The following is a 26,692-nucleotide window of genomic DNA, read 5'->3' as shown; positions in this document are numbered from 1 at the left end:
CCAGTGTTCTTTACACTGGAACATTTTCTTTTGCATGATGGGATTTCCCATTAATCTTCTAATATACTATCATGTAGACATCCCCCCCCCCTTTTAAAGGGAGTTATGATTAAGAACATAGGACTTTAGAATCAGACATTGGATTCTCTGAAAGTTTACTTCTTAAAGTTACTTGTTAACAGTATCAAAGTTTTTATCTAACTAATGAGAGAATAATCAGGAGGACGTAAGAATTGCTCCCAAGAATTGAGCATCAGGAGTTCATGTATTCATTTAGGAAAGGGATGCCGTGGTAAAATGACTAAGCTACATAAAAGTCTGATTAACTTTTAAAAGAAGGAAGTCAGATCTCCTTGGGGATTTAATCCTTAGAAAACTTGGAATATAAAACATTTGAGTTCCATTTAGATATCATCATGGTCTTTATCATCATTTTTAGTATCATCAAATTGGATTTCATCATCATCTCCAGTGCCAAATGTATCTGTTTCATTGATTTCAGCATATTTTGGAAGCTTGCCACGTGCCTTCAGATTTATACCTTCATCTGCATTGTATTTTAAAATTACATCAGCTTTGTTATCCTCATCATCTGGCAGACCAGTATAATGTCTGAGGTATTTATTCAAATTATTTTCCTCATAAGACATAAGACATAAGACAAGTTCATAAGACATAACCTCTTCACACCACCAAGACACATTGCTTCTAATCATACATTTCCCAACATTTTGATTACTGAATTATACTTATTCATCCTGTTTACACACCAGCTTTTTTCAGGGTCATTTTCACTCTTACCCCTGTACCTGTTTTTACCCCTACCTTTATTCTTGGTCATGGCAATGCCTCATGGCATCATGGTCTCCTTTCCTGTGATGGCAGTGGCAGCTGTTCTTCCAAATGGCATGTGGAATGACCTAGCATGTGGTGTGATGTAGCACTCTGCAGGGGAGGGAGAGTGTTCAGACTGAGCTTTTCTGAGATGGACTCAGTGGCAGCAAATTTATTTCCTTCCCCCTTCTCTTTCCATGTATATTAATGTGTTTAAGGTTTTCTAGGGCAGCTCTAGAGGTAACCTTTACTCTTGTACTTTCTTAGCCTCATTACTAAGGTGGATCTCTCTTTGTGTCTTTACTGAATGCACCAAGGATTCAGTGGACTCTATCTTGCTTTTAAGAACTTGAATGATTCTTGGCCCATTGTGAGCTCTCATATCATCAATAAAACCTGGTAATTTTTCTTTCCTAGAACATGTTTTTGCTCAACCTTATGGATTTTCAGCCTATGCACATATAGATTGTTATTCAGGTAATTTAAGAGGAATCTCTCTCTCTCTCTCTCTCTTTTGGGTTTTCCCCTTCAACATACTGTAATTTCAAAAGTGCTTTCAGAAAGAATCCAGGTAATTATAGGTCTCACCTTCCCCCCCCTCCCTTTTTTTTAGGAATCCTTTTGGTGCTGCCTGTTTTCCAAAGTCAGATACATAGTTTTTCCAGTTTTCTAGTTGTTTACATTTGGAAGGTTAATTCTGGGTCCTATTACTGCCTTGTGGTGAAAGTAGAGATTTCTTAACACTTTTAAAATGAAGAATGATATTCTTAGCAAATGATACATCCTGCTCATTTCAAATTGTGTTCAAATACCATTATGTGTAAAAATTCATTTTTAAATGTTGCTTAAATTAAATTGATCTTAGCAACAACATTTCTGTTATTCTTCCACACATAGCTGTAAATAAAAGCTGCCTTGGCTGCTTTTCATCTAATATTAGTTACCAGTCAACTGATGCATTAAATTAAAGTTGGTGTAATTCTAATGATTTATAATAGCTGATTCCTTTTGGTACTTTTATGCCTCACTGAAGATCACTTGCTGTTTTATGATACTTTTCTTTCTTCTTTCCTTCCTTCCTTCCTTCCTTCCTTCCTTCCTTCCTTCCTTCCTTCTCTCCTTCCTTCCTTCCTTCGAAGCTTCCTTCCTCCCTTTCTATCAGAATCAGTATAAAAAAGACCCCTTAAAATAAATAGTAACTTTTTACTAATAAAAATATTTTGGGGGCACCTGGGTGGCCCAGTTGGTTTAAATTCTTACGCTTGATATTGGCTCAGGTCGTGAGCTTGTGGTGGGGGGGTCGAGCCCCATGTCTGGCTTTGCACTGGGCGTGGAGCCTGCTTGGGATTCTCTTCCTTCCATTCTCTCTCTCTTCCCCTCCCCTGCTTTCTGTCTCTCTCAAAAATAAATAAATAAACACTAAAAATATTTTTAAAATGTCTTGTTTCATATATTAAGGATACACTGAAATAGTATAAGTTCAGTACTGCTCATTATTTCTTTAAAATTCCTTCAATGAGTTTTAAAACATTGGTAATTGGAAATAGAGTATAAACGTGAACTGATATGAAGTTAATTGAGAATGTCTCATTAAGTCTGGAATAATGAAAAAAAGGATGTGCTTGATGAAGAACAGTATATTGAGCTGAAAAAATTTTTTATAGGACTTGAGGTCCTTAGGAAAGAGTGAATGACTGACATGCTTATGTTGATTCAGTTGGTGACATGAGCTTAATTCTTTATCATTAATACTTACAGTATTTCATTTACTGTACTACATGCAAGGTATTCCATCTGATAGTCATTATGTGTCTATGCTGTTCTTGGAAGACAGACTTGCAATTCTTAGGGGAGTATTTGAAAATGAGCCAGTAGTAGCATTGTGATTTATATGTTGTATGCTCAGGCTTAACACAGGCATTTTTGATTGGCATTAGAATTGTACATCATAAATATTAAGAAAAAAATACTTAAGAAATGTATAGCCATAATATACATATGTCTCAGAAGATGAGGGTCAAGGTTGTAATTATAGGTGAGAGAACTATAAATTCCTGAGTTCTGACAGATGGCAACAAAATGTCTGATTCTGTTACTTTTTATTATTTCTTAAAAACTTTTTCTGATGTCTTTAAAAATTACTGCTTTTAGATATATCCTTTGAATGTGGTGTAGAAGGCTGTTTACTCTTTCGTTTTTTGACAGCAGATGTAAAATACAGACATCTAATTATTCAAGATCTTTTAGATACGAATGATTATTCAAACTAATGTAGTTACTAGAAACATTTGCCAAAGCTGCTTTTATTTTGGTCTGTTACTAAAAGAGATGCGTCACCTGTAGTGTTGCCTAGGCAGCACGGATGCACTGCACTTCATCCTCCTAAACTGGTTATCGTTGAAATTTATGGATTATGTTTGTTATTTTGATAGTGTTGTTCTCTTGTAACTTTGCCCCTAAAGAGTAATGATCCCTTGGTCAATCCAACCATATTGCTTTGATTCATTTGGAATCAAAAAGATGGATCTGTGAATCTTGACTCCTGGTTTTGTGACCTTAGGCAAGTTACTTAACCTCTGCTGGTTTATTTGATATTATTATAGTATAGTAGTTAATTGAGTGGGCTCTGGAGTGTTTGTGAGGACATGCATTCTAGCTGTGCTACTTATAAGCTATGTGACTTTGGGCAAGTTACTAACTTTATTGCCTTCTCTTCCTCATCTACAGATAATAATAGTACTTATCTGTAAAATGCTGTGAGTAAGCCTGGCACATACTAAATACTCAATAAATGCTTGCTATTGTTATTTTCTATAAATGAACAAAAATAACATAATAGGGTTATTATGAGGCCTGATTGAATAAATAGATCACTTTGCATGGGGACCTACTACATGTTCAGTATATGAGGTACTATAATGGATTGATGGTAATTTTGATCATGCAGTAATTGTGTCTGTGGAATAAGATCCAAGATTTATAAGAAAAGATACCACACTGGAGCTCCATTGATTTGCTAATTGGTTAAGACACAGAGTGAGTTCCAGCATTCTATTAGGTCACTTGTACAAAACAGATCAACTTTTATATTCCAGATGATGCACAAGATGTGGTAGATGAAAAATCCTATCCAATAAGACTTCAGAATTGTAATCTTAACTATATCTATCGTAGTATCAGTATAGTTTGGGATTGGCCACATGCCATAGATGGCCAAGGAAGTAAAAGCATTTAGTGGGGAAAGCTTTTACATTAGCTGTATTGATTAAAGATACGATACAAAACTTCTCCCAATATCAAGGGTTACTCAGAAGATGTGAAAAATGAATAGGGATGTATGATGCAGGCTGCTAGTATTCTACTCAAACTTAAAATCTGTTTTTCTCCTTTTTTTTTTTAATTTTTTTTAAAATTTTTATTTATTTTTGAGACAGAGAGAGATAGAGCATGAACGGGGGAGGGTCAGAGAGAGAGGGAGACACAGAATCAGAAGCAGGCTCCAGGCTCCGAGCTGTCAGCACAGAGCCCGACACAGGGCTTGAACTCACTGACCGGACCGTGAGATCATGACCTGAGCCGAAGTTGGACACTTAACTGACTGAGCCACCCAGGCGCCCCCTGTTTTTCTCTTCTATACTAATAGAATTTTTTTTTTTGTTTTTTTTTTTTCTTTAAAGGTAGGCATATTGAAGCTTTGAAGGAAGGGCTATTTCCTAGCTGAGTGACTAAGTACTGGCAAAAGAGATAAAAGCAGAAGTATTATGTGTGTGTGTGTGTGCTTGTAAAGGTCAGTAACTCAGCTGGAGGTGATCCCATTTTGTCATTCAGTTTCTCCTTTTTGACCTTTATTGTAGGCATGATAAATGGAGCTTTAGCAAACATTTTGGACTGTGAGGTGATCTCGATGATGGAAGCTGGGGATGGAGAATGGTAGAAGAGAAAGTTAGAAACTTGGGTCCCTGAGGATACTGTGCAAACACCATCTCTACATGGCTAATCTTTAGACAATATTTTCAAAAGAAAAAGTAAACCTCAATCTTGTTTAGCCAAGCTGCTGTTGTGTTGGGGTATTCTGTAATGTGCAAAACCATATCCTTATACTGAGGGGAAACAGTATAAATAAGAAAGTACTTTTGAGGTTTAATGGTTTGTGTTAGGGTGTGTGTGTAGAGGGGATTGAAAATACAAAGAGAATTGGAGACTAACACTAACTGACTAAGGGATTGTGGATCTATGTTGATCATACTGGTGAAATTTTATTAGATTAATAGGAAATATGAAACTTACTTTATGGGAAAAAAGAAAATATTTACTAGTTCAGTGACATGTGAACAATTAGTTATCAAATCACGTTTTGTTGGATATTGGGGGTAGTTAGAAGAACTGGTGAAATTGATGGGTGGGCCATAAGTCATTCTTGTCTTTAGAATATTAACATCTTTTTATAGGTTACTGTTGTTGGCTTGTGCTATTGTTAAATGATGTATATATAACTTTGTAGTTTTTTTTTTTTACTGGTAAGTTCCTTTTTGTTAATGACGCTTCAAGTGTCTTCTCTCAAAATTTTGGATTGACAAATGTGAAAAAAATGTTAGAGAACATTGAATTAGCCATTTTCTGTAGAAGAGGTTGAGAAAAGATTTTGGAGCCTACACAGCAAATCACTGATATATTTTTTAAATTAATTAATTAATTAATTAATTATTTTTTTTAGAGAGAGACGGAGAGCACAAGCAGGGGAAAGGGGCAGAGGGAAAGAGAGAGAATCCTAAGCAGGCCCCTTGCTCAGCACGGAGCCTGACACGAGGTTTGATCCCATGACCCTGGGATCGGACACTCAACTAACTATCTACCCAGGTACCCCATATTCGTTCACTTCTTTACATAAAGAAGATTCCAAAAAAATTATATATGCACTCATACTTGGGCTCTCACATTTTAATGGTTTCTGTGACACCACAATAATTGATTTGACACATTTAATTCAGTAGCTTTGGATGGAAAAATGTTTAGATGCCTTAGTTGAGAATTTTACAATTTCTTTAGTCATGTTGCCCAATCTTTGTTTTAGTTTTATTTGGATAGTATGGAATAACAGGTCTAGAAAGACTGCAGAAGGTGATATGTTTCATTGTAATTTATTAGACGTGCTATATATTCTTTACCTTTCTTTTTACCTTGTGGATCTATTCATTCCTTTCCATTTATCTCTGATTAATTTTTATTTAAAAAAATTTTTTTTAATTTGCTCTTTAATGTTTATTTTTGAGAGAGAGAGAGAGAGACAGAGCATGAGTGGGGAAGGAGCAGAGAGAGAGGGAGACACAGAATCCGAAGCAGGTTCCAGGCTGTGAGCTGTCAGTACAGAGCCTGAAGTGGTGCTCAAACCCATGAACAGTGAGATCATGACCTGATCTCAGGTTGGTGCTTAACCGACTGAGCCACCCAGGGGCCCCTGTTTAATTTTTATTTAAAGGTTAATAAATATTAATTACAGTACATACTTTACTCATGTCACTTTTTGTCACCTTATTTCTTTTTTTATCTTTATTTTTAGATTTTCCTAGGAGGTACATAGAACTCGAGTGGTGTGGAAAATAACTACATACCCTCAAATCTCCATTCTATGGGATAGAACATCATCTTCAATAATAAGTTCCCTTTGGTGATGGCAATATAATATTCCATTATATAATCATTAGTTTTTTAGTCTTTAGTACATGTTCACTAATACATATTTAATATTTCTTTTTTTGGCCAATTTTCCCATAATTAAACAATTAATAATATACACAACTGAATTGTGCACTTTACATGAGTAAATTATGATGTGTGAATTATATTTCAATAAGGATGTTAATACTTTACAAATATAATTTTCCTTCCCCTTTAAATCCTTCTTTGGAAAAATGGAAGAATTTAAGAAGAAAGGAAATAACGTGTCCTCAACTAGGAGTGCTGACAGCTATAGCAATTGCGTTCTTTTCTCTAAAGCACCCTGAATGTTTAGGGTAAAGTTCTATGCTGGACATTTTGGGCATCTTGACATTTGCTGGCACTGGAAAGATTTGACAAGGGAGAACTGGGAATTTGTAACATAAATAGTAACTATTATTAAATACTTTAATTTGGTGTCTACTTGGCACAGGACATTGCTGTCCCTGCTATTTTTTTTTTTTGTTTGTTTGTCGTTTCACTTTTTTTTAATTTTATTTTTTTAAAATTTACATCCAAATTAGTTAGCATATAGTGCAACAATGATTTCAGTAGATTCCTTAGTGCTCCTTACCCATTTAGCCCATCCCCCCTCCCACACTCCCTCCAGTAGCCCTCTGTTTGTCCTCCATGTTTATGAATCTCTTCTGTTTTGTCCCCCTCCCTGTTTATATTATTTTTGTATCCCTTCCCTTATGTTCACCTGTTTTGTCTCTTAAAGTCCTCATGTGAGTGAATTCATATGATTTTTGTCTTTCACTGACTGACTAATTTTACTTAGCATGATACCCTCCAGTTCCATCCATGTAGTTGTAAATGGTAAGATTTCATTCTTTTTGATTGCCAAGTAATACTCCATTGTATATGTATACACCACATCTTCTTTATCCATTCATCCATCAATGGACATTTGGGCTCTTTCCATACTTTGGCTATTGTTGATAGCACTGCTATAAACATTGGGGTGCATGTGTCCCTTCAAAACAGCACACCTGTATCCCTTGGATAAATACGTAGTAGTACAATTGCTGGGTCGTAGGGTAGTTCTATTTTTAGTTTTTTGAGGAACCTCCATACTGTTTTCCAGAGTGGCTGCACCAGCTTGTTTTCCCACCAACAATGCAAAAGAAATCCTCTTTCTCCGCACCCTTGCCAACATCTGTTGTTGCCTGAGTTGTTAATGTTAGCAATTCTGACAGGTGTAATGTGGCATCTCATTGTGGTTTTGATTTGTATTTCCCTGATGATGAGTGATGTTGAGCATTTTTTCATGTGTCAGTTGGCCATCTGGATGTCTTGTTTGGAGAAGTGTCTATTCTTGTCTTTTGCCCATTTCTTCACTGGATTCTTTGTTTTTTAGGTGTTGAGCTTGATAAGTTCTTTGTAGATTTTGGATACTAACCATTTATCTGATAGGCCTTTTGCAAATATCTTCTCCCATTCTGTTGGTTGCCTTTTAGTTTTGCTGATTGTTTCCTTCGCTGTGCAGAAGCTTTTTATTTGATGAAAATATTAGAAGATATTTTATTTTTTTTTGATGAGGTCCCAGTAGTTCATTTTTGCTTTTGTTTCCCTTTGCCTCTGGAGACGCGTTGAGAAGTTGCTGTGGCCAAGATCAAAGAGGTTTTTGCTTGCTTTCTCCTCGAGGATTTTGATGGTTTCCTGTCTTACATTTAGGTCTCTCATCCATTTTGAGTTTATTTTTGTGTATAGTGTAAGAAAAGTGGTCCAGGTTCATTCTTCTGCATGTTGCTGTCCAGTTTTCCCAGCCCCACGTGCTGAAGAGGCTGCCTTTATTCCATTGGATATTCTTTCCTGCTTTGTCAAAGATTAGTTGGCCATATGTTTGTGGGTCCATTTCTGGGTTCTCTATTCTGTTCCATTGATCTGAGTGTCTGTTCTTGTGCCAGTACCATACTGTCTTGATGATTACAGCTTTGTAGTATAGCTTGAAGTCTGGGATCATGATGCCTCCTGCTTTGGTTTTCTTTTTCAAGATTGCTTTGGCTATTCGGGGTCTTTTCTGGTTCCATAAAAATTTTAGGATTATTTGTTGTAGCTCTGTGAAGAATGCTGGTGTTATTTTGATAGGGATTGCATTGAATATGTAGATTGCTTTGGGTAGTATCAACATTTTAACAATATTTGTTCTTCCTATCCAGGAGCATGGAATCTTTTTCCATTTTTTTTGTGTCTTCTTCAATTTTTTCATAAGCTTTCTACAGTTTTCAGTGTATAGATTTTCATCTCTTTGGTTAGATTTATTCCTAGGTATTTTATGGTTTTTGATGCAATTGTAAATGGGATTGATTCCTTGATTTCTCTTTCTGTTGCTTCATTATTGGTGTATAGGAATGCAGCTGATTTCTTTGTGTTGATTTTATATCCTGCAGCTTTGCTGAATTCATGAATCAGTTCTAGCAGTTTTTTGGTGGAATCTTTTGAGTTTTCCATATAGAATATCATGTCATTTGCAAAGAGTGAAAGTTTGATCTCCTGGATGATTTGGATGTATTTTATTTCTCTGTGTTGTCTGGTTGCAGAAGCTAAGACTTCCCATACTGTGTTGAATAACGGTGGAGAGAGTGGACCTCCCTGTCTTGTTCCTGACCTTAGGGAAAAAACTCTCAGTTTTTCCCCATTGAAGATATTAGCGTTGGGTCATTCATATATGGCTTTTATGATCTTGAGGTATGATCCTTCTGTCCCTACTTTCTTGAGGGTTTTTATCAAGAAAGGATGTTGTATTTTGTCACATGCTCTCTCTGCATCTATTGATCATATGGTTCTTGTCCTTTCTTTTATTGATGTGATGAATCATGTTAGTTGTTTTGCAGATATTGAACCAGACCTGCATCCAGGTATAAATCCTACTTGGTCGTGGTGAATAATTTTTGTAATGTATTGTTGGTTCTGGTTGCCTAATATCTTGTTGAGGATTTTTGCATCCATTTTCATCAGGGAAATTGGTCTATAGTTCTCCTTTTTAGTGGGGTCTCTGTCTTGTTTTGGAATCAAGGTAATGCTGGCTTCATAGAATGAGTTTGGGTTTTCCTTCCATTTCTATTTTTTGGAACACCTTCAAGAAATTAGGTGATAACTCTTCCTTAGATGTTTGGTAGAATTTCCCTGGCCCTGGACTCTTGTTTTTTTTTTTTTTTTTTTTTGGATTTTGATTACTAATTCGATTTCCTTACTGGGTATTGGTCTGTTCAAATTTTCTATTTCTTTTTGTTTCAGTTTTGGTAGTGTGTATGTTTCAAGGAATTTGTCCATTTCTTCCAGATTGCCTATTTTATTTGCATGTAATTGCTCATAATATTCTCTTATTATTTTTTTTTATTTCTGCTGTGTTGGTTGTGATCTCTCCTCTTTCATTCTTGATTTTATTTATTTGGGTCCTTTCCTTTTTCTTTTTGATCAAACTGGCTAGTGGTTTATCAGTTTTGTTAATTTTTTCAAAGAACCAGCTTCTGGTTTCATTGATCTGTTCTGTTTTTTTTGGTTTCGATAGCATTAATTTCTGCTCTGATCTTTATTATTTCCTGTCTTCTGCTGGTTTTGGGATTTATTTGCTGTTTTTTTTCTAGCTCTTTCAGGCGTAAGGTTAGGTTGTGTATCTGAGATCTTTCTTCCTTCTGTAGGAAGGCCTGGATTGCTATATGCTTTCCTCTTTGCTGTGTCCCACAGGTTTTGGGTTGTGGTGTTATCATTTTCATTGGCTTCCATGAACTTTTTAATTTCCTCTTTAACTTCTTGGTTAGCCCATTCGTTCTTTAGTAGGATGTTCTTTAGTCTCCAAGTATTTGTTACCTTTCCAAATCTTTTCTTGTGGTTGATTTTGAGTTTCATAACGTTGTGGTCTGAAAATATGCACAATATGATCTCGATCTTTTTGTACTTGCTGAGGGCTTATTTGTGTCCCAGTATGTGGTCTGTTCTGGAAAATGTTCCATGTGCACTGGAGAAGAATGTATATTCTACTGCTTTAGGATGAAATGTTCTGAATATATCTGTTAAGTCCATCTGGTCCAGTGTGTCATTCAAAGCCATTGTTTCATTGTTGATTTTTTTATTAGATGATCTGTCCGTTGTTGTGAGTGGGGTATTGAAGTCTCCTACTATTACGGTATTACTATCAATGAGTTTCTTTGTGATTTCTATGTGCCAAATTTGGCACATAAATGTTTACAATTGTCAGGTCTTCTTGGTGGATAGACCCCTTGATTATGATATAATGCCCTTCTGCATCTCTTGATACAGTCTTTATTTTAAAGTCTAGATTGTCTGATATAAGTATGGCTACTCCGGCTTTCTTTTGTTGACCATTAGCATGATAGGTGGTTCTCCATCCCCTTACTTTCAATCTGAAGGTGTCTTTAGGTCTATAGTGGGTCTCTTGTAAACAGCATATAGATGGATCTTGTTTTCTTATCCATTCTGTTACCCTGTGTCTTTTGATTGGAGCATTGAGTCCATTGACGTTTAGAGTGAGTCTGAAAGATATGAGTTTATTGCCATTATGTTGCTTGTAGAGTTGGAGTTTCTGGTGGTGTTCTCTTGTCCTTTCTAATCTTTGTTGCTTTTGGTAGTTATCTATCTATGTATCTATGTATCTATCTATCTTTTCTCCCCTTAGAGAGTCCCCCTTAAAATTTCTTCCAGGGCTGGTTTAGTGGTCATAAACTCCTTGAATTTTTGTTTGGGAAACTTTTTCTCCTTCTGTTTTGAATGACAGCCTTGCTGGATAAAGAATTCTTGGCTTCATATTTTTCTGACTCAGCACATTGAATATATCCTGCCACTCCTTTCTGGCCTGCCAAGTTTCTGTGGATAGGTCTGCTGCAAACCTGATCTGTCTTCCCTTGTAGGTTAAGGACTTCTTTTCCCTTGCTGCTTTCATGATTCTTTCCTTGCCTGAGTATTTTTGAATTTGACTATGATATGCCTTGTTGATGGTTGGTTTTTGTTGAATCTAATGGGGGTCCTCTGTGCTTCCTGGATTTTGATGTCTGTGTCTTTCCCCAGGTTAGGAAAGTTTTCCACTATGATTTACTTGCTCACATAACCCTTCTGCCCCTATTTTTCTGTCTTCCTCTTCTGGGACCCCTGTGATTCAGATGTTGTTCCTTTTAAATGAGTCACCGAATTTTCTAATTCTTAAATTGTGCTCTTTTGCCTTAATCTCCCTCTTTTTTTCTGCTTCATTATTTTCCATAAGTTTGTCCTGTATATTGCTGATTCTCTCTTCTGCCTCATCCATCCTTGCCTCCGCGGCATCCATCCATGATTGCAGCTCAGTTTTAGCATTTTTTATTTCATCCTGACTAGTTTTTACTTCTTTTATCTCCGCAGAAAGGGATTCTAATCTATTTTTGACTCCAACTAGTATTCTTATTATCATGATTCTAAATTCTGGTTCATACATCTTGCTTGTGTCTGTGTTGGTTAAGTCCCAGGCTGTCGTTTCTTCCTGCTCTTTGTTTTGGGGTGAATTCCTTCATTTCGTCATTTTGAAGGGAGAAAAGGAATTAATGAAGTAGAAAAAATTAAAATTAAAAAAATTAAAATAAAAAAATTAAAAACACACACTCACACACACAAAAGCGAATAAATGATGCTAGATCCTAGGTGTGTTTTGGTTTGGGTGTTGAAAGAGAAAAAAGGGCGGGGGAAGAAAAAAAAACAAATCGTTTGAAAATTTGAAAAAAATGAATGCACTGAAGTAGACTAAAATGAAATGATGGAAGTAAAGTAAAATTTGAAAAAATTTACACATAAGTAAAGAATATAGTAGAAAAAAAGTTAAAAAATATTTTTAATGAAAATAAAAATGAATTTTTTTCTCTCTGTATTCAAGAAAAATAAAAGAAATGAGAAAAAGAAAAAGAAAATTGAATAGATGGACCTAACAGACTAAAATACCACTGAAATTACTTCATTTTCCCCTAGAAGTCAGACTGTGAAGCACTTTATAGTCTATAAAGTAAGCAGGTGGTGAGACTTCTGTTCTTGAAGAGCGAGGTTGGCCCAGTAGGACGGGGCTTAGTGTAACAGCTCCGTTCTCCACTAGATGGCGCTTCTAGCTTACTGGGGTGGATTGTTGTGGCACTTGTAGGTGCATATGCATGGGAGCGGTGAAAATGGCGTCACCCAGCAACCCAGTCTCTGGTATCGGAACTCTCTTCTCCCCAGTGAGCAATCGTGCACTTGTTCTTTGTCTTCAGCTCTTGTCCACTCCCTGCTTTTACACTGTCTTTGACCAAACCCCAGGTAGTACCTCTCTCCCGAGTTTTGTCTCAGATGCGGCTGTTTTCCCTGCCCCCTTACTTCTGAGGGACTGCGTCTTTGACCTGTTCCGCCCCTCTGCAGAAGGTCTCACCGAGCAATGGCTGAATGCTGGCTGCCCCCAGGAAAGTTCGTGGGGCCGTGCTGGTGCTGATGCCTAGAGATTGCGGCCAGGTGCCAGCCTGCTCCAGAAAAAGTTCGCGAGATAGTGTAGCAGCAGCGTTTCAGGGATTATGGAAAATCACAACACACATCTGGCACTAGGCTTCACCCTTAACAACCTTGTTTCAGCCCCAGCAAATGTGGCCGTTCATTCTCTGGGATCTGCTGGGACCAGGTGGCCTCACAGTCTCTACCAAATGTCCTTCCAGCAGTGGAATTGCTTTTCCCTGTGTGGCCCGAGAACCTCCCGGACCCCACTCTGCTCTTGGGGATTTGCCCTTCCCACCAGAGCACTGCCAGGTATTGAGCTGCGGAGTTGCAGCCTTTGTGCTTTCCCTGTTTATAGTCTTAATGGAATTTAAACCCTCTCCTTTTTTAGTTTATTCCCTGTGGCTGTTTCCAATTTTTTACTTTCTTTCCAGATGCTTTTGGGGAGGGCTGCCTTTCCCATATCCCCCCCCCCCCATTTCCATCCTCTCTCCGCTCACAAAAGCGGCTCCCTGCCCTCTGCAGCTTCTCTCCCCCAGTTCACCTCTCCGTGCCGTGTATCTGCTGAATTCTGTGGTTCAGGTTGTGCAGATTGTTGTGTTAATCCTCAGATCAGTTTTCTAGGTGTGCAAGATGGTTTAGTGTTGGTCTGGCTGTTTTTCATGGATGCTAGACACACAAGAAATTTCCATGCTGTTCTGCCATCTTGGCTCCCTCTCCTATATCTAATATTTCTAATTTGATGTGCTTTAGTGTATCTTTAATGCTGATGAGCTTGAACATCTATCTATATTTTAATTATTTGTATCAATAGCATAGTAGAGTCTTAGGCACAAGGGCTCACCTACTTGGTTTCAACTCCTGTATCCTCTAGTTATTAATTTTGTGACTTTAAATATGTTTTCATATCTGATAGTGTTGTGGAAAGGGAATTAAATTTAGAGACAGAAGACCTGTAGTCTGACCTTAGCATATATTAGCTTTGTAAATGCTTTAAGCAAATTATTTAATACCTTTGAGCTACAGTTTGTCATCTGTAATAGGGTAGGAATCATAATCGATAGTTTTGGGGGGGATAAATCATAAATTGAAAGTATAAATTATATAACATCATACATATATAGAACAATAAAATACTTTGTCTTTTTAAAAAGTACAGCGATAATGTTAGGAGTTTTTTTTCCTTGGACTTAATTATCTTATAACTAGAAGTTTGTGTTTTATGACCACCTTCACTTAGTGTACTCACCTCACAAGTCCTGTCTCTAGTAACCACCTTCTCTTCTCTGTATCTATGAGTTTGAATTTTTTAAGATTCTCATGAAAGTGAGATCATACACTCTGTGTCTGTCTCTGTGTGCCTAATTTCAGTTAGCATAATGCTTCCCAGGTCTATCCATGTTGTCAGAAACGCTATAATTAATATACATTAGTATTTTAAATATATGTATATATTTAAAATTTTCCAAATAAGTGGACTCGTGCAGTTCAAACCCATGTTGTTCAAGGATCAACTGTATACCACATTTTCTTTTTCCATTCATCTGTCGATGGCACTTAGGTTCTCTCTTTTGGCTATGGTAAATAATATTGCAGTGAAAGTGGGGATGCAGATATATTTTTGAGATACTGATTTTGCTTCCTTTGGATAAATACTCAGAAGTAGAGTTGCTAATTGTATGGTAGTTCTATTTTTAATTTTTTGTGGATCCTCCATACTGTTTTCCATGGTGGCTGCACCGACTTATATTCCTATCAACAATGCACTTGGTTCCCTTTTCTCTACATCTTCATCAGCACTTGTTATCTCTGTCTTTTTGATAATAGCCATTCTAACAGGTGTGAGGTGATACCGCATTGTGGTTTTTATTTGCATTTTGCTGATGATTTGTGATGTAGAACACCTTTTTTTTTTTTAATTTGAAATTCAGTTAACATACAGTGCAATATTGGTTTCAGGAGTAGAATTCAGTGACTCATCACTTACATACAACACTCAGTGCTCATCACAACAAGTGTCCTCCTTAGTACTCATCACCCATCTAGCCCATCTCCCACCTCCCTCCCTTCATCAACCCTCCATTTGTTCTCTATTGTTGAGTCTCTTGTGGTTTGTTTCCCTCTTTTCTCTTTTTCCCCCTTCCCATATATATATTCATCTGTTTTGTTTCTTGAATTCCACATATGAATGAAATCATGTGGTATTTGTCTCTCTGATTGACTTATTTCATGTAGCATATTATATTCTAGCTCAATCCATGTTGCAAATGGCAAGATTTCATTCTTTTGGATGGCCATGTAATATTCCATTATATTATATATACCACATCTTCTTTATCCATTCATCAGTCAATGCACATTTGGGCTCTTTCCATAGTTTGGCTATTGCTATAAACATTGGGGTGCATGTACCCCTTCAAATCTATATTTTTGTGTCCTTTGGGTAAATACCTAATAGTACAATTGCTGAATTGTAGTGTTGTGTTATTTTTAGCTTTTTGAGGAACCTCTGTACTGTTTTCCAGAGTGGCTGCACCAGGTGGCATTCCTACCAAAAGGGAGCAACTTTTCTAGTGCCTGTTGGCCATTTATATGTCATTTTTGGGAAAATATGTTCAGATCCTTATATATTTTGGATATTAATCCCTTATCAGGTATATGTCTAGCAAACATTATATCCCATTCCTTAGGTTGTCTTTTCATTTTGTTGATGGTTTCCTTTGCTGCATAGAAACTTTTTAGTTTGATGTGGTCCCATTTGTTTATTTTTGCTTTTGTTGCCTTTATTTTTGGTGTCAAATCCAAAAAAATAATTTCCAAGACTAATGTAAAGGAAGTTATACGTCTTGTGGTTGAGAATCTATGGAAATAAAGAAAGGCCAACCCGTTGCTTTTTGTTTACTAATAAATAATCAGAGCTTTTATTTATTAAGCCCATTCTACATGCTAGGCACCATGACTAGCACTTTATACAAATATCTCAGTTCAAGACTACTATAAATATTCATTTAAACTAGCAAGTTAAGGGGCACCTGGGTGGCTCAGTCAGTTAAGTGTCTGACTTTGGCTCAGGTCATGACCTCATAGTTTGTGAGTTCAAACCGCACATTGGGCTCTGTGCTGACAGCTCAAGAGCCTGGAGCCTCCTTCTGAGTCTGTGTCTCCCTCTCTCTCTGCCCCTCTTCTACTCACACTCTGTCTCTCTGTCTCAAAAATAAATAAACATGAAGAAAAATAAACTAGCAAAATAAATGAACCAGAGTTAATAGTCTGACTCAATCAAAATATTATAATAATAGCTATAATAATTATAGCTAATATGTTCTACCCTAATTGGTTTAAAATGAATGTTCTTAACTAATTTACAAAGAGATTAAATAATTTGGTCACAGTCACAGCTAAAAAGTAGATGAAGTGGGTAAACACTCTTCCAGTTGACTGTAAAACTTACTCTCTGTGAAACCTCTAATGATTATATTGCTAAACGTTACTAAGTATATCTCTTTGTATAGATGTTTTAGTAGTTGCTTTAAGTATAACTTTAAAGGTACATAATTTATCACCCTCTACTGACATTGATGTTTTACCAGTTTGAGGGAAATGTAGAAACTTTACCTCTCTGTAGTCCTATTACTGTCTGTAATTTATAATATAATAGTCTTAAATATTCCCTCTGCATATATTTAAAACCATGAAATACATTATCAAAATATAATGTAGAAAACTCAAGAAAAGAAGGAAAATTCTATTGTGTGTTTACTCATGTTTTTGCTTTTTCTGTTGTTCTTTTTCTTTCTGAGATATATGAGGCAAAAAGAAAACTCCAAGAACTCACTGTTATGTTATTCCTTTAGTTCCTAGATTACTAGCAGCTCTGCTTTTTCTTTTTATCTTTCACAGTCTTATATTTGTTTTATACAGAGTGTCCAGCGCTTTTAGCTATTCTTAGTGGGAGGCATAGACATCTTTACCATCTTGGAATAGAACCAAAAGTCACTTCATTAAATGTAAAAAAAAAATTAAGCATTAATATTTTTATCTTGTTTTCCAGATAGTATGCTATTTTGGAGGAAAAGTTTGAGGCTTTTCACTCTCTGGATTGAATTATACTTATTAACATATCCTAGTTATATAATTTCTTGTACTTGAGTTAAAAAGTATGTGTAGAAGGAGATTTTCCTAGCTTCTCTTGTAATTCTTAAAGTCAGCAGGCTATTCTTAATAACATTAACAAAAAAATAGCTATCACTGGCTTTAGTTCTGCCACTTACTGGCTTTACAACCTTGGAAAAGTTATGTAATCTCAGTGTGCCTTAATTTCCGCCACTGTAAAATGGGCACTTACATCAAGCAGTTGTTGAGAATATTAAATAGTATTATAATTACGAAGTATTGAGAAAAATACCTCGCATTCAGGAAACACCATATAAATGTAGCTATTATCATCCTTATACTTAGAATAATAGGCCCATATAAGAGGAATTATTACAGTCATTTTAAGGATAAAAAATTCACACTTAGAGAAGGTGAAATGCTCTCCCTAATTCTTGGCTGGCCCAATTCTGTATTGGTGTTGCCAGGATTTAGACCCAGTGTTGTCTGACCTTAGAGCTTACAGTTTCCAAGGCATTGTGCTATCTCCCTATCAACATTAAATCCTTCTGCATCCTGCAGTTACACCTAATATTGTATTGTTTGTATTTGTCTTCATATTTAACATTTTAAACTGAGCCATAATATTTCACCAATGGTTGTCTCATAATTTATTTAAACCTCTCTTTCTCCTTCTTAGAATATATAGATTGTCTCTCTGTCGCCCATCTGGCTCACATATTAGTGAATGATTAGCCAGTAATATTGTTATAATATTCATCAGACATACAGTAGTAAAGATTAGCCCTTGAAGGGCTTTCATGCCTCTTACATGAAGATTAAATTGTGCTTTTTTTTTTAAAGAAATATATCCCACTAAAATTTTCTGTAGCATAAAATGTTTATTACCCTTTTGAATCTACCCTATTCTTTAGAAATAGTTTTGAATCTGTTTGAATCTGAATTTTTTAATCTCTGTTCTTTAGAAAGAATTGTCTAGAAAGATTGTGAATCTTTATTCATTATTTGTATATGATATGACTTGGAATTTTTCAATACATCTGTGTTCCCTTATTAGCTATTAAGTGCAATGGCTTTTTTTTTTATTTTAAAAAAAATTTTTTTTTTTTCAACGTTTATTTATTTTTGGGACAGAGAGAGACAGAGCATGAACGGGGGAGGGGCAGAGAGAGAGGGAGACACAGAATCGGAAACAGGCTCCAGGCTCTGAGCCATCAGCCCAGAGCCCGACGCGGGGCTCGAACTCACGGACCGCGAGATCGTGACCTGGCTGAAGTCGGATGCTTAACGGACTGCGCCACCCAGGCGCCCCAAGTGCAATGGCTTTTTTAAATTACGTTTTCAATTTTAATTCCAGTATGGTTAAAACACAATGTTATATTAGTTTCAGGTGTACAATATAGCGATTCAATGATTCTGCACATCATTACTCAGTGCTCGTCATGATAAGTGTACTCTTAATCCCCTTCACCTATTTTACCCATCCTCCTACTCACCTCCCCTCTGATATGTGTTATTTTGAATGAGTACCCTCAGTTAAAGTTATTACTTTTTTTTTCAAAAAGAAATTTTTTTACTTGAAGCGTATTTCAGAGTACATGGTTCTAAAAGATATATATAAAACATTCCATCCAAGAAAAGTGGAATACATATTTTCTTCAAGTACATACTGAAGATATCCCCTGGTTAAATCACATAAAAAGAGACATAAGAAATACAAATTTAAGAAGACTTAAACCATACCAAGTATATTTTCCAACAAGATCAACAGTAAAAGAAAACTGAAAAATCTACAATGTGTAAATATTAAATATTTAATTTGTAACTATTAACCAATATATTACTGCACAAACCATGGGCCAAGTAAGAAATCAAACAACAAATCAAAATATGTCTTGAAGCAAAAGAAAAAGTAAACACAATATTCCAAAACCAATGGGATGCAGCAAAAGCAGATGTTAGAGTGAAATTTATGCTGTAAATACTTGTATTAAGGAAAAAATTCAGGGGCACCTGGGTTGCCTCAGTCAGTTGAACAACTGACTCTTGTTTTCAGCTCAGGTCATGATCTCACGCAGTTCATGAGTTCAAGCCCCTCATTGAACTCTGTACTGACAGCGTGGAGCCTACCTTGAGATTCTCGCTCTCTCCCTCTCTTCCTCTATCTCTCCCCCTCTCCTGCGTGTACACACTTTCTTTCTCTTTCATTGAACTCTGTGCTGATAGCGTGGAGCCTGCCTTGAGATTCTCGCTGTCTCCCTCTCTTCCTCTATCTCTCCCCCTCTCCTGTGTGTGTGCACTTTCTTTGTCTCTCTCTCTCTCAAAATAAATAAACATTTTTTAAAAAATAAAAAAAAGAAAAAAGTTCAAATAAACAACATTATATCACAAGGAACTAAGAAAAATAAGAAACTTAGCTAAAATTTGGTAGGGGAAGGAAGTAACAAAGAAAAATCAGAAATAAATAAAATATAGACCAGAATAAAAAATAACATAGCATTGAAAGTAATGACCATTTATTGCAAAAATAAAATTGGCAATGCTTTAACTATATTAACTAAGAATATAAAGGAGACTAAAAAGCCAAAATGAGAAATGGAAGATTAAAAAATAAAACAGATATTCATGCTCTGTCTCTCTCTGTCTCAAAAATAAATAAACATTAAAAAAAAATAAAAAAAAAACCAGATAAGCACAGAAATACATATTGTGATAATAGGTTACTCTAAATAATGATATACTAACAAATCAGACAACTTACAAATAAACCCCACATATTTCCTAAAAATGCACAAGTTACCACAGTTGAATCCTGAATCTTGAATCCAAGAAATAGAAAATCTTCTTAGGCCAATAATAAGAATGAAAGTTGAATTAGGAATCAAAAGTCTCCCAGCACCTAAAAGCCCAAGACCACATGGTTTCATTGGTGAATTCTACCAAACATTAAAAAAAACAATTAATGGCCATCTTTCTCAAAATCTTACAAATAATGGAATGGAGGGAATACATTCAGTATCCTTCTTTGAGACCAGGATTACCCTGATAACAAAGCAGGATAAAAATAGTACAAGAACCAAAAAATTTAGTTTGTATGATCTAAGTATTGCTATTTTTTTGACATCCCTTTGTGTGATACATGTTTCTCCACCCTCTCACTTTCAATCTGCAGGTGTCTTTAGGTCTAAAATGAGTCTCTTGTAGGCAGCATATAGATGGGTCTTATATTTTTGTCCATTATGCCACCTTGTGTCTTTTGATTCGAATGATTAGTCCATTGACATTCAAAGTAATTATTGGTAAATATGTATTTATTGTCATTTTGTTACTTGTTTTGTCATTGTTGCTGGAGCTTTTCTCCAATCCTTTCTTTTCTTTGACACTTTTGGTCACTTTTTCCCACTCAGAGAGTCCCCTTTAATATTTCTTGCAAAGCTGGTTTAGTTGTCATGAACTCCTTTAGTTTTTATTTGTCTGGGAAATTCTTTATCTCTCCTTTTCTGAATGATAGACTTGCTGGAAAGAGTATTGTTGGCTGCAGATTTTTTCCATTCAGCACTTTGAGTATATCATGCATCCTTCTGGCTAGGTTTCTGTTGAGAAATCTCCAGCTAGCCTAGTGGGTTTTTCCTTGTAAGTTATGGATTTCTTTGGTCTTGCTGCTTTCAAGATTTTTTCATTATCATTGTATTTTGCAAATTTAATTAACAATATGTCTTTGGTCTAAGCCTGCTTTTGTTAATTTTTTAAAATATTTGAGAGACAGAGACAGAAACAGAGACAGAGCATGAGTGGAGGAGGGGCAGAGAGATAGAGGGAGACACAGAATCTGAAGCAGGGTCCAGGCTCTGAGCTGTCAGCACAGAGCCCAATGTAGGGCTTGAACCCATGAGCAATGAGATCATGACCTGAGCCGAAGTTGGATGCTTAACCCACTGAGCCACCCAGGTGCCCCTGCTTTTGTTGATTTTAATGGGCATTCTCTGTGCCTCCTGGACTTACGTGTCTGTTTTCCTTCCCCAGATTAGGGAATTTTTTTCCTGCTATTATTTCTTGAAATAAAATTTCTCTCTCTTCTTCTTCTGGGGCTCCTATAATACAAATGTTATTGTGTTTCATTTAGTCACTGAGTTCCTAAGTCTTTGTGTTGCATGATTCTTCTTTCTCTCTTTTGTTCAGCTTCATTATTTTCTAGTATTTTGTTTCTGGACTCTGCAGTTTATCATGAATTGGCTTGAATGCAAGTCTTTGGTTTGAAATTATTTTGGATATATTTCCTTCTGAGCATCTAGCTTTGACATTTTCTGCATATAAAAATGAATGAATGAATATGCATATGAAAATGCCTTTGAAACTTAGTTCTAATTCTTTATGTAATTCTTTATCAAAATCTTGATTTTAAAACTTGATTTTAATTTTGTTTTGCCTAGGATTTTAACTATAGGTATTAAATAAATATATGCACACTTGGGTAATATTCTTGCATTTAGGTTTTCATTCAACACATATTAATAAAGGTCTTGGCTCTGATTAGTCATGGTGCTCTAAGTCCCTGTTCTACTAGTGCATACCTTTTAATATTGGAAGTAAATAAGCCAGTAAGTGTTGTGATAGAGAATAATGGAGGATGGTGAGTGTTTTTTTAAAAAGATAAGGTGTTGTATTCTTGTAAGGTGTTGCAGCCATTCTGCTTTCTTGCTTTCAGGGCCCCAGTTTTGTTTTGAAGCCTATCCTTATGGATAAATCCTGATTAGTCTTAAGCAGTAATGGTAATCCCATTCCATTTGTCAGTGATTCATTTTGTGAGGCACAGGTGAGTCAGTCTTGGATAATCAGATATGCAGATCTTCTGGGGGAGACTTCTGTCAGTAGTTCCCTCTTCCTTAAAATGAGGCAGACTAAAGGAGATTACCAGTTGTTCTTTGGTAATGTACCATAAATAACTACATGTAGCTGGGTTTGAGGCAGCTAACTTGTTCATGAAGAGTGCTAGCCTAAGGACAGAGGCTGACATGCCCGAGGGGTTTATTTAGTTTATTTAGTCTCTCCAAAAATTGATTTTTTTTTTATTAAAAAAAATTTTTTTTTCCAACGTTTTTTATTTATTTTTGGGACAGAGAGAGACAGAGCATGAACAGGGGAGGGGCAGAGAGGGAGGGAGACACAGAATCGGAAACAGGCTCCAGGCTCTGAGCCATCAGCCCAGAGCCTGAGGCGGGGCTCGAACTCCCGGACCGCGAGATCGTGACCTGGCTGAAGTCGGACGCTTAACCGACTGTGCCACCCAGGCGCCCCAAAAATTGATTTTTTTTTTTAATTTTTTTTTTTTCAACGTTTATTTATTTTTGGGACAGAGAGAGACAGAGCATGAACGGGGGAGGGGCAGAGAGAGAGGGAGACACAGAATCGGAAACAGGCTCCAGGCTCTGAGCCATCATCCCAGAGCCTGATGCGGGGCTCGAACTCACGGACCGCGAGATCGTGACCTGGCTGAAGTCGGACGCTTAACCGACTGCGCCACCCAGGCGCCCCCAAAAATTGATTTTTGAGAGACTAAATAAACTTTTTATCTACTGAGAAATTACAATTCCCTTATCTTTAAAGCTACTTTGAATTAGATTTTCTCTCCTTTATGGTAATATGTTGTAATTGATACAGGTTCTCAGGAACTGTCTCTGAAAAGAGGTGACATTTATTTAAGTAGAGATCTGAATTACAAGAATGAACCAAAGGAATTGCAGTCCAGGTAGAAGGAATAGCAAGAACAAAGGTCCCATGATAGATAAGAAGTTGGCGTAAGGGTAGTATACCTAGTTTCTATTGACCATGGGAAGGATAATAGTAACTGATACTTATAAATTGCATTGCAGTTTACAAATCTCCTGTATATACATTATTTCATGTGATCTTTACGGTGAAAATATTTACCAACCATTTTATAGTTGGGTAAACTGCCCATATATTTATAGCTAGTCATTAAAGAAACCAATCAAATAAATATTGTGTAGTACTGGCTAATCAGACAAAATGGTAAGGGTATACATTCTATTTGAATTTTTTATATTACCGCTTTTTAGCAGTTTTAATTTATTCAGGGCCAAAAGTACAGATGCCAAGGCCAGATTTCTGGACCCGTTTGAATAGTACAAATTAATTGCATCAGTAAACACAACCTGGTGTGTTATCTTGAGTTAAGGTGAGTGAGATACTCCTGATAGAGACCTCATAAATGTGATTATTTGTTTGCACTTCATAATGAGGAAGATTAATTTCTAAGATATTGGCTGGTTTCAGTGAATTTGAATAGAGTATTTTGTGCTTATGTATTCAGGATGCCTAGCATTTTAAATTCATATGTGCATATACTGTGACCTTACTGATAAGCAATGTGAAAGTTTGATAGATGACTCTGTAAGTAATGAATTAAAATTGAATTTTATAGTCTTAGTAGGGGCTATATGAAAATTTCCTTTTCTGTCCTTCCTTCCCCTTCCCTGCTTTCCCCTCCCCTACTTTCCCCTCCCTGGCATTCTTACCTCCCTTCTTCCACTTTCTTCCTCCCTCCCTTTATTTTACATTTCAGTTTATTTGGTTTTACCAAGTGCTTTAACATAAATAAAAGTTGATTTCAACTAACATTAAAAGGTCATTTTAATTTATGATACTATTTTACTTGTTTTTTTCTACTTTTTTAAATTAATAAACACATAATTTTATAAACTGCCCTTTTTCCATATATGGAGGCTAGACAGTAAGAAATATTTTAAATAAATTCTGTAACAGTACTTAATTTGAAAATGAATACAGATCAAATGAGAAGACATTTAAAGTGTTGCGTGTTTGGTAACTAGGATTGAATTGAACTCTGTATGTATAGGGGCTTTTTAAATATTTGTACTTTATAATAGATAACTAGCTTTTCTCTAAAAGTTTTATTTATGTTTCCCTTTATCAACATGATGCCTTTAAAATGTGATAGGTATGCTTAACCCCTGCTACATTATGGTAATCATTAATTAAATCTGTTTAAATTTGTTGAATAAATTATTTTACTTTTCTGTTGTAGTTTTCAGTTTTTTACAGTGAATTACTTCAAGAAACAGTCTGTAGTAATAATTTGGTTTTTACTCTTTCCAGGAAGAAAGTAAATTCTTCTAAAGATGATAACCCTCTGAACTATATATTTTATAATAATAATAACTAGTATGTATTTTAATTTAGGGAATCATTATTTTGAATATTTGTGATTATTTCTTTTGTTTTGAGAAAGGGTTAGACTACTAAAAAGATTCAACACAATTTCTCTATGGTTTGTTAATTGTATTACTAGTGATTTGAATCGGTATTTACAGTTTTTGAAATGTATGAGAAATACAATCTTCACGTTATAGTTGGATTGAATTGATTATATCAATAGAATAATTACCTTTGAAATTTTTTATTCAGAAAAGAATGTACAGTGATTTTGCTGAAAAAAAAAATTTCATTGATATCCAAGATGCAAGCACATAATTTAGCCATTTAGTGAATTAGCAGTCTTCGGTTATTGACCTTTGCAATTACATTCACAAATTGGAGACTGTTTAAACTTTCTCTTAAAATGTTTTTCAACTTTATTGAAGCATAATTTGCATCAAGTAAATGTACCCATATCAAGTGTACAGTTAGATGATTTTTCTCAAATTTATAACTTCATGTACCTGTCATTCCCCTTTTTCGTCAGTCACAGCTTGCTCCTTGGCACTATGTATTAGTTTCTTTGTTCTTTTTTTTTTTTTAATTTTTTTTTTCACCGTTTATTTATTTTTGGGACAGAGAGAGACAGAGCATGAACGGGGGAAGGGCAGAGAGAGAGGGAGACACAGAATCGGAAACAGGCTCCAGGCTCTGTGCCATCAGCCCAGAGCCCGACGCGGGGCTCGAACTCACGGACCGCGAGATCGTGACCTGGCTGAAGTCGGACGCTTAACCGACTGCGCCACCCAGGGGCCCCTAGTTTCTTTGTTCTAAAATTTCATATTAATGTGTACTTTTTTTGTCCCTGGTATCTTTTGCCAGTCATGTTATTGAGATTCATCCATGTTGTTGTGTATATTAGTAGTTTGTTTCTTTTTACTGAATACTATTCTATTACATGAATGTGTCACAATTTGTTTATCCATTCATGTATTGTAAGATACTTGAATTTTTTCAAAATTTTGGCTCTTATAATAAAGTAGCTGTGAACATTCTTGTTCAAGACTTTGCGTAGGTCTTTGTTTCCTTTTAAGAGTGGAATTGTTGAGTTATATGGCAAAATATATTTAGCTTTTCATGAAGCTAATTTTTTTTTCTTTTCTAGAAAAACTTATATAAAATTCCTGTTACATCTTCTGTACATATGTCTGGTAGAATTCACAAATAAAGCCAAATGGGCCTGGTGTCTTCTTTTTGGGAAGGTTTATAAATATATATTCAACATCTTTAATAGTTATGAGGCTATACAGCTATTCAGATTGTTAATTTTTGATTGAGCTTTGTTTTTGTTTCTTTTAAGAAATTTATGCCTTTCTTCTTAGGCTCCACACCTAGTGTGGAGGCTGCTTATAAAAATAAAGGAACGAAGTTTGCCAGTTTCAGGTCTGGCTTTGTATTTGTTGACACAAAGTTGCTTACCATATTCTCTTATCTTTTTGTAGCATCTGTAGTAATGCTCCCTCTTCTGTTCCTAATATTGGCAACTTATGTCTTATTTTTCTCTCTCCCCTTGATTAGTTCAGCTGAAATATTATTAATTTTATAGGTCTTTTCAAGGAACTTGTATCCATTTTCTTTCTAATGCTTATCTGTTTTATATTTCATAGGTAGGGTTTACATTTTGAACCTTTTTACCTATTTCACCAAACTTTCAAATATTGTAATACTTCTTGAAGGATAATGTAGGAACTTCAATACTGTATCTTTCCTTTTTCTTCCTGTCATCCTTTATTATTATTGTCATACATTTTATGACATTGTTATATGTCCCATGATACTTTGTCATAAAAGAATCATTTATTTTAAAATAAGTTAATATGAGGAAGTTTCAATTATACTTACCATACATTTAATATGTCTGTTTAAATCCATTGTTTATGTTCACATATCCAATTACAATCATCCTGAAAAACATCCTTTTACATATATCTTGTAATACATATCTGCCACCTACAAGTTCTTTCAGCTTTTGATTTTTGAAGATGTACTTGTTTTGCCTTTATTTTAAAAAAGAAACTTTTATTTTGGAATAATTTTAGAATTACAGGAAGTTTGTGAAGAAAGTACAGAAGTTTCCATATATTCCTTGCCCATGTTTCCCTAATGTTAATATCTTACATAGCTTTGGTAAATTGTCAAACTAATAAATTAACAGTGGTGCAATATTATTAACTAAACTACAAGTCATATTTGGGGCAGTGTCCCTTTCTCTTCTAAGATCTAATCCAGGATACCGTGTTGCATTTACTCATTATGTCTCCTTGGTCTTTTCAAATCTTTTGACAGTTTCTTAGTTGTTTCATGATTTCTATGACCTTGATAGTTTTGAAGAGTATGTATGGGTCAGGTGTCTTGT

The 26,692-nt window shown here is 35.6% G+C and overlaps 1 protein-coding gene and 1 pseudogene across 6 annotated transcripts in view; one reads left to right on the top strand and one right to left on the bottom strand.

Annotated features, from left to right (window-relative positions):
- Window positions 1-26,692, top strand: part of FUT8 (fucosyltransferase 8) — a 409,669-nt gene that overhangs the window by 210,393 nt on the left and 172,584 nt on the right. Inside the window, exon 1 of one of the 6 annotated variants that reach the window (XM_047079497.1) lies at window positions 542-617. The exons of the other annotated variants lie outside the window; for them this stretch is intronic. The gene's annotated coding sequence lies outside the window, so the exon portion shown is untranslated. Of the gene's footprint in view, window positions 1-541; window positions 618-26,692 lie in introns of those variants that run through there. 6 annotated transcript variants of the gene reach the window in all.
- LOC124512110 (eukaryotic translation initiation factor 1A, X-chromosomal-like) lies at window positions 405-841 on the bottom strand (annotated as a pseudogene).

This window comes from Lynx rufus, unplaced genomic scaffold, assembly GCF_022079265.1.
Source record: "Lynx rufus isolate CCGP_SWC_20201006 ecotype Redwood Valley unplaced genomic scaffold, mLynRuf1.p SCAF_17, whole genome shotgun sequence".
NCBI lineage: Eukaryota > Metazoa > Chordata > Mammalia > Carnivora > Felidae > Lynx > Lynx rufus.
Note: the sequence above shows the minus strand (reverse complement) of the source record. Positions and strands in the feature narration are given on the sequence as shown.